We start from the raw sequence: 7484 nt of genomic DNA on the forward strand, positions 1-7484 counted from the left end.
TTCACCCTTCTCCCATCTGGGACAGCCCTGCCGCTGTCGCTTCGCCTGCCTGCTCCTGCAGCTACTGTGACTGAGAGGGGGCTGCCCTGACCCGCATTCCACCGGGACCGTGCGGAGAAGAGTGCCTGTGACTGGAAAAGGGACTGAGACTGAGTTTTTTTCTGTTTTTTCATAGCTGATGTTGTTCTTGTTTGTCATGTAGATATATCAGTAAAGAACTGTTATTCCTAAACCCATACCTTAGCCTGAGAACCCCTAATTTCCAAACTATAGTAAACTGGGAGGGAGTGGATTTTCACTCGCCATTTTGGGAAAAGCTCTGACCTTTTTCCTGGCAATACTGTCCCCTAAACCAGGACACCTCCATCCTACTCCTACATGCTCTTGAAAACCATTCCTCTCCAGATTTCTTGTAGGTTCTCTTTATGGTTTATTGTTGTATTGGGTTACAATCCAGGATAAAAGATATCTATTCTATCACCATCTGTTCAGGGTGCGGACAGTGATCCTTATCTCCGTGGGAGATATTCTGCTAATGGACCATCCATTGAAACCAGGCAAGGCATTGATCTTTATCTTTTCACAACCCATCCTTCCTTCAGGGAGTCATTTTCTGCTAATGGCCCATTGAGTCCCACTGTGTGACTGATAAAATTACTTCATCCCATGGAAAGTTGCTCCAGCCAGGGGTAGGAGCCCAGCATTTCTTCTCAAGATGAAAACAGAGGTTTTGGGACACTAAGGTAGCCCCTTTCTCCACTGGACTCCAGAGGGAAACCGGATTTCTCCACATCACCACTGGACCTCCGGAGGGAAACTGCACCTTCTACAGGACCACTGCTTCAACTGAACCACATCTGTCACTGCAAAAGGACTGCAGTAATTTCTACAGTAATTTCACGATTATTAGCCGCATCATTTTGACTAAAGTTTCAGTCCCAATCCAGAAGTGCGGCTAGAAATCCAGTGCGGCCAATACATGAATGAAAATCTGAGGTCTGCCCTTACCTTGTACTGCGCCGGTCCTGTCCAGAGCAAAAATGGATTGAAATCGATGATTTCCCGTTGTTCCGATGATGAACCAGTCAGAGAACAGCTTATTGCCTGCCTGTGGATGATGGCGTTACTGGTAGGGTGGGGGCATTATCAGGGTGAGTTACCTCGGCATGACTGCGGAGAGGAGACTCTCGTACGACGCCGAGTTTAAATTGAAAGCAATCGACTATGCAAAACAATATGGGAATAGACCTGCAGCTAGAGAATTCAAAATTAATGAATCCATGGTACGCAGATGGAGAAAGCAAGAGGATGAACTTCATCTTACAAGAAAGACAAAGAAGAGTTTCCACAGCAGAAAAGCAAGGTGGCCAGGGCTGGGAGACAGACTTCACCACTGGATTTCTGAGCCAAGGATAGCTGGCCGAAGCTTATCTACTGTCGCCATTTGGATACAAGCCAAAGTGATTGCAAATGAATTGCATATCGAAGAATTTAAAGCAGGACCAGCTTGGTGCTTCCGTTTCATGAAACAACAGCAGCTCTCTATCCGTACAAGGACCAGAGTGTTTCAGCAGTTGCTGGCGGACTACGAGGAAAAGTTAGCCACCTTCCGGAGTTACTGCAAAAGCAAGTTCTCTGAAAAAAATATACAGCCACATCAGCATGGATGAAGTCCCCCTGCATTCGATATGCCACTGACGTGAACCGTGGAGCAAACCGGAACATCCATGGTTCCGATAAGAACCACAGGGAACGAAAAGATACCGTTTACAGTCGTCTTCGGCATTTCGTCAGATGGGTAAAAATTACTCCCAATGGTAATCTTTAAAAGAAAAATGTTCCCTAAAGACAAATTTCTAAAGGGAATAGTTGTTGCAGTGAATCTAAAAGGCTGGATGGATGAACAGATAATGCGGACTTGGCTAACGGAAGTTTATGCTCATAGACTGGATAGGTTCTTCAACCAGTTGCTGGCACTGCTGATTTTCGATTCCATGCATGCACACAAAACTGAAAGCGTGAAAGCCCTGGTGAAAAAGATGAACTTGAAGCTTGCTGTAATACTGGGTGGTTTGACCAAAGAAGTGCAACCTCTGGACATAAGCATTATTTGTTCCTTCAAGGTGAAACTGTGACTTCTGTGGGAAAACTGGATGGTTCAAGGAGACCATTCCTACATGAACACCAGGAGTCTGCGCCAAGCAAGTTCTGCTACTGTCTGCCAGTGGATACTGGATGCCTGGGGTAAAGCAACAGCCACAACTATCATCCGAGGGTTCGCGAAGGCTGACATCGTTCCTGGACTGACCAGCAATGCCATCGAGAGTACCGAAACTGATGACTCTGAGGATGAGGATACGGGATGTGGGCTCAGGTTTGCTGGATGCCCCCATAGCCCAACTGCTGATTTCCAATACGGAGGATGAAGAGTTCAGAGATTTCATGGAAGATGAAGCCACTGATGAAGCGGCTGGTGAATGAAAAATGAAGCTGTTTAAAAGCTTGATCAAAGTGCGTGATATTTCTCTGTAATTTTTTTGGTGTTTTCAGTCTTGTGCGGCTGCGGGGCTGGCCGTGCTTGCGCGGATGAGCAGAGACCGGGCTGGGCTGGCGCGGATGCGCAGGGTGGTGTTGCTTGCGAGGATGGGCGGGGTGGTGGTGCTCACGCGGATCAGGGGTGACCAGGCCGGGCTGGCGCGGATGAGCGGCTCCGCTCGTAGCTCGGCCGCCCGTGTGCTGGCCCGCACGGCTGAGTGACTGTTTAAAGGCAATGCGGATCCTTTGGAAATGCTTGCAAAATGACCACACTATTGTTTGTGTCTTTTTCCGCTTATAAATAAAACTTGCAGGGTACACTGCCGCAGCTCTTGTCTGTATCTTTTTTTGCTTGGAAATAATGTTTCCAAGGTTGGCACCTGCCAGTAAAACCTGCGATCCCGCAATTCTGTTACTAATTGGCAACTTTGTGAAAGTTCACCGCGAATGAAAGTGCGGTTTATAATCCGGTGCGGTTTATATGTGAACAAAGACCTAAACGTTGCCAACAGCTGGACGTGCGGCTTATAATCAGGTGCGGCTTGTAATCATGAAATTACTGTGTTTTAATTTCCCTAGTAAAGAACTGTTATTCCTAATTCCCATATCTTTATCTGAGAGCCGCTTGATTTCAAAATCATCATAATTTGGAGGGAGGGGGTTTACGTTCTCCATTTCAAAGAGAGGCCCCTGCTTTTCTTAGCAGACACCTGTCCTCCAAAGTAGGACAACTGTAATGTTGAAGTATTATTTTTCAAACATTGTTTGTATTTTTAGAACAAAAGGGTTATTCCATTTTTCCAGATTCCATCACTGAGAATGAAGACCAGCAATGCTTATCAAGTGAGTCAGGTTTTTTTCCTTTTAAATGCAAATTTGTTTCCAGGGGAAAAAAATATAAAACCAATAAACGAACCATAGATGTTGCTTTTTTAAAGTTGTTGGTTTTTTGTTGTTTTTGTTGTTTTAGTTTTTGTTTTTTTGCTTAGATGCTTCAATGAAAAAAAAATTCATAGGAAACTAAAGGAAAAATGTACCAATGCTAACAGCCCTTCTTTTCAAACAAGTCAGATTTTTTTGGTAATATAGTTTCTTTTTTTTTCCCCTTTTCCCTCCACGTCCAGAGATGAAAAGGTGGTTGGATTATTTCCCATGGCAGACAACAAAAATTCCCCCATTAGTTCCTATTTTATGGAAGATGTGGTCTGAACCAGAAATTGTTCATGACATCTGGTTTATCTTCAATTGTAATCATTTGTATTCAAAGACTGTCCTCTGTCCCTTCCTTCCACATGTAAAGGATGAGACCATGGGACATCCATGGGACAGCACTGATTGCCAAAACCGGACTTGGTTTTCAATTAATCTAAAATAGGCAAGTTACAAACATGCTGTGAGACTCGTCAGTGAGCTTGGTGTGACGGGCAAATGCTTGAGAAATGTCTTAGTTCTATGCCATGAACATTTATTTGTGGTAATAGTTTATCAACTAATTGCACAAACAGAAAAGTACTGCTCTTTGTATAGTAACTCACCCAAAAAATAATTTGTCATATCATCGACACTACTATGAGATAGAAATTAGGAGTTTTGGGAGGACTCTGCCTTCCTCAGTGTGGAGGTTTGTTCTGACACCCCTTAAGAAAGAGAAGGCAAGGTGGAATGGCCCAAGCAATATACTCCACAGAGTATATATCTCTTTGCTTATATCTGGTGATGTCCTCTTTGCTTATAGCTGGTGATGTTGATGTTGCTGGTCTATAATGATGTGCTTTGCCACAGAGAGATTTGCAGGTCTCTACTGTGTCTTGTGTGTGTCTTAAGAACAGCGTGCTACTAGCATGTAATCCACCAGGCTGATTTTTGGGAAAATTCTGTTGTTTTCCGTTAGAAAACATTGCATGCCTGATGCCAATTGTTTGCTTCTCACAGTGTTTTAACCAATCACACGCTGTTTACATCAGTAAAAGAGTGGTCTCCAAAGTGCAACACTCAAATCAAGAAGAAAAAATTGCTTTATTGTGCAAGCTTCTTGTGCACACCTTATTGTGCCTCCTCCATCTGTAGATGCTGACATCTGATCAGCAGCAACTGGTTTTATTTTTGCTTTGTTTTCGGCTGTGAAAATGCTGATGAGGGTCTGATTAGGATGCTGCACATACCGTTGGCAACATCGCTACTAAATGAGCACTCCTCATCACTTATAAGCAGAGTCTCTCCTCATGATGAAATTGTCATTTCAAAGCAGGGAGCCTGGAGCCTGGAAAGTGATGGGAGGTGTTGAAGGTCTATCCATCTATCCGTCTGTCCCCATATGTCCACACTACAGCTGAAGTCACTGGGATGGTGGGACTGGCTGATGTTCAACATCGTTGCTGACATTCAGCTGCCATGGCTTCGTTGTCTGAATGCCTTCCCTCCACTGACACATTCAACGGTGCTTCACTTGTGCTGCTGAGAGCCATTCAACTGATATCATTGCACTCCCGTGGGCACTTGTTCAGCACTGCTGATACAGCCCCAGGTTTATTCATCAGGTGAGCCATTGGGACTGTGACTTGCCCAACTCTGCTCCTAGCAACGCAGGTTTGGTTGTTTGGTCCACCCATTTAGCCATGTCTTTTTAAAGCTTTGTTCTTTAATTGAGAATATTTTATCTTCATTTTAATGCCAGGTCAGTTGTGTTCAAAAAAGGATTAGCTGAAGAACCCTGCCATTTACCACGCTGGTTTAAATACAAGCATCTGCAGATTGAAAAAAAACACAAAAAACCCCATAAAAGGTGTAAGAAGAAAGAAAAAAAAAAAAACAAAGAAGCAGATATTTACCTGTTTTGAAATACAATTACTAAGAATTGGAATCTGAAGTGTATAGAGCTTGGTTCAGAGAGAGAGACCATGACTAGCCTTATTGTTTTGGGTTCTTTGAGTTCCATTGATCCTAAAGAAAAATGCGCTAATGAATCTATTGAAGCCTGCCAAACTCTGGAAGACAACTTAAGTGGTCTTGCTTATCTGAGTCATGGTATTAAAGTGTGTTTATACAGAAAACAGCAAATGCGTGTCTTTATTAAAGTGCTTACTTACACTACCCCAGCAGAAATTGCTAATGATTGCTTATTCAAAAAATATGCTTAACCTATAAGCACAGTGGTATAACTTCAATAGCTTGGTTTTTGGGAAAGGAGTGCATAGCAGAGAAAGTACAAAATGAGCAATTTCTGGTTATGTGCAACGGGAACCTTTAAAGCTGATTTTATTGCTCTTTGAACAATGAGGTCAGAAGAAAGTTTGCTTTGCTGGAATATGTTCAGGATATATTTATTTTGATATTTGTCTTCATGCTTGATCAAGGGCTTGAAGTGTGTACAGCCAGACCTCAAGACCACCATAAACTTTTGCCATGGCATTAGTTATATATCAAAAGCTATTGGTTGCTAAATGCTCTGCTCAAAAAAACCAGGTTTACCATACAAAACTATTTCCTAATTTTTTTCCCCTTCTGCTTGAACTACTTGTCACCGTGCTCCTGCAGGAGGAGCTGCAGCAGAGTAAACTCATCTGATGGGGAGGAATCACATTTTGAGGCTCCAAGCAGCTGAGGTAATTGGCATGGGTGCCAATTAGTGTCAAATATTGCCATCATTCTCTGATATGGACACCTGTCCGTTAGGAATCAGCCCAAGACCTCCAAAGTAGTTTGACAGAAACCAATGAATAGGCAGCAGCTGACAACAGTCATTAGTTACATCCCAGCTATCTGAACCAGCCTGGTAAAAGGACTCATTAGGCCTGTTGGCAATGATGAAGCACAGTACTCAGACCATGAAAACATATATATTATAAAGTAGGTAACAACAGATGTTCTGGTGATGATGTGAAGGAGCCCTGGAGGGCAATAGTTGTCTCCAGGTGACAGCAATGGGCTTGGACCCAGAAAAATCTGCTCTCGCTGCTCTTTGTGCTAGGTTTCTTGGGAAATTAAGAAAAGAGAAAGCAATGCTAAACGACTATCAAATAACAGCACAACAGCAGCAAAGGGCGTTAGTGTAGTACAATAAAGTTTTTTGCATTAAAAATTTCCCACCACTTTGTATGCATACGCATGCAAACACAAATATACTACATTTCAACATTACTTAGCTAGAGTAAGTATTGATATTATTCTAGCATCAGTGTCTGTATTTCTGGATGGTTTACAAGGCCATGGTAGTAAATACCAAAACCCTCAAGACTTCTGAGTCTGATTTTGCCTGGTTTAGATGTGTTGTGAATCCAGAAATCTCTATTGGCATCAGTAGGTTTTGCAAGAGTCAATTTTTATCAAAACAGGATAATTAGCAGTAAAACTTTTTCTGAAACCCCTACACAGCTTTATGGGAGATGTACAATATTTCATTAACTCAACTGAGAGGATGAAAGAAAAGGGAAGCTTTCAAATTTGTGAACATCTAATATGCCAGCCTCATAAAAGATACGAAGGTTCCTGCAAATTTTGTCTCTTGCACTGAGGCCATGATGACCACAACAAAAGTATTATAAAACTGACATAGAGAATGTAATATTTTATAGACCTAAAATCAAGGTCTTCATTTTTTGACACAACCTTATACATTCTTGCTTAAAATATTAATTACTTATAGTGGACATTTATTCTAACTAAACTGGCTTCAAGGCTGTGCTGGTTTGAAAGGAAACCACTGGGGGATCCCAATTCAGAACTACAATTTAATAGGAGAATTAAAATAAAATGCAGTAGTACAAAACCACCAACAGAGTCAGAATACAACCTGACTGTTGAGGGTTGGTCTTCCTTTTACTCATTGTCTGTGGAATTTTTCACATTGACTTGCTGAAGAAGCACTGACAGCTAAGTATTTGAGATAGAGGAGGGGGAACCCTTTTGGGTTTTGGGAGTTTCACTTGAAGGGAAGGACAAAGGCACAGCGA

At 42.4% G+C, this 7484-nt stretch overlaps 1 long non-coding RNA gene across 1 annotated transcript; it reads left to right on the top strand.

The window, feature by feature from the left end:
* Positions 1-3186: 3186 nt before the first annotated feature.
* Positions 3187-7167, top strand: LOC122149480. The gene is made up of 2 exons (XR_006163150.1): positions 3187-5072; positions 5210-7167. It is a non-coding gene; the product is annotated as an uncharacterized LOC122149480 (long non-coding RNA).
* The last annotated feature ends 317 nt before the right edge of the window (positions 7168-7484 follow it).

This window comes from Catharus ustulatus, chromosome Z, assembly GCF_009819885.2.
Source record: "Catharus ustulatus isolate bCatUst1 chromosome Z, bCatUst1.pri.v2, whole genome shotgun sequence".
Classification (NCBI taxonomy): Eukaryota; Metazoa; Chordata; class Aves; order Passeriformes; family Turdidae; genus Catharus; species Catharus ustulatus.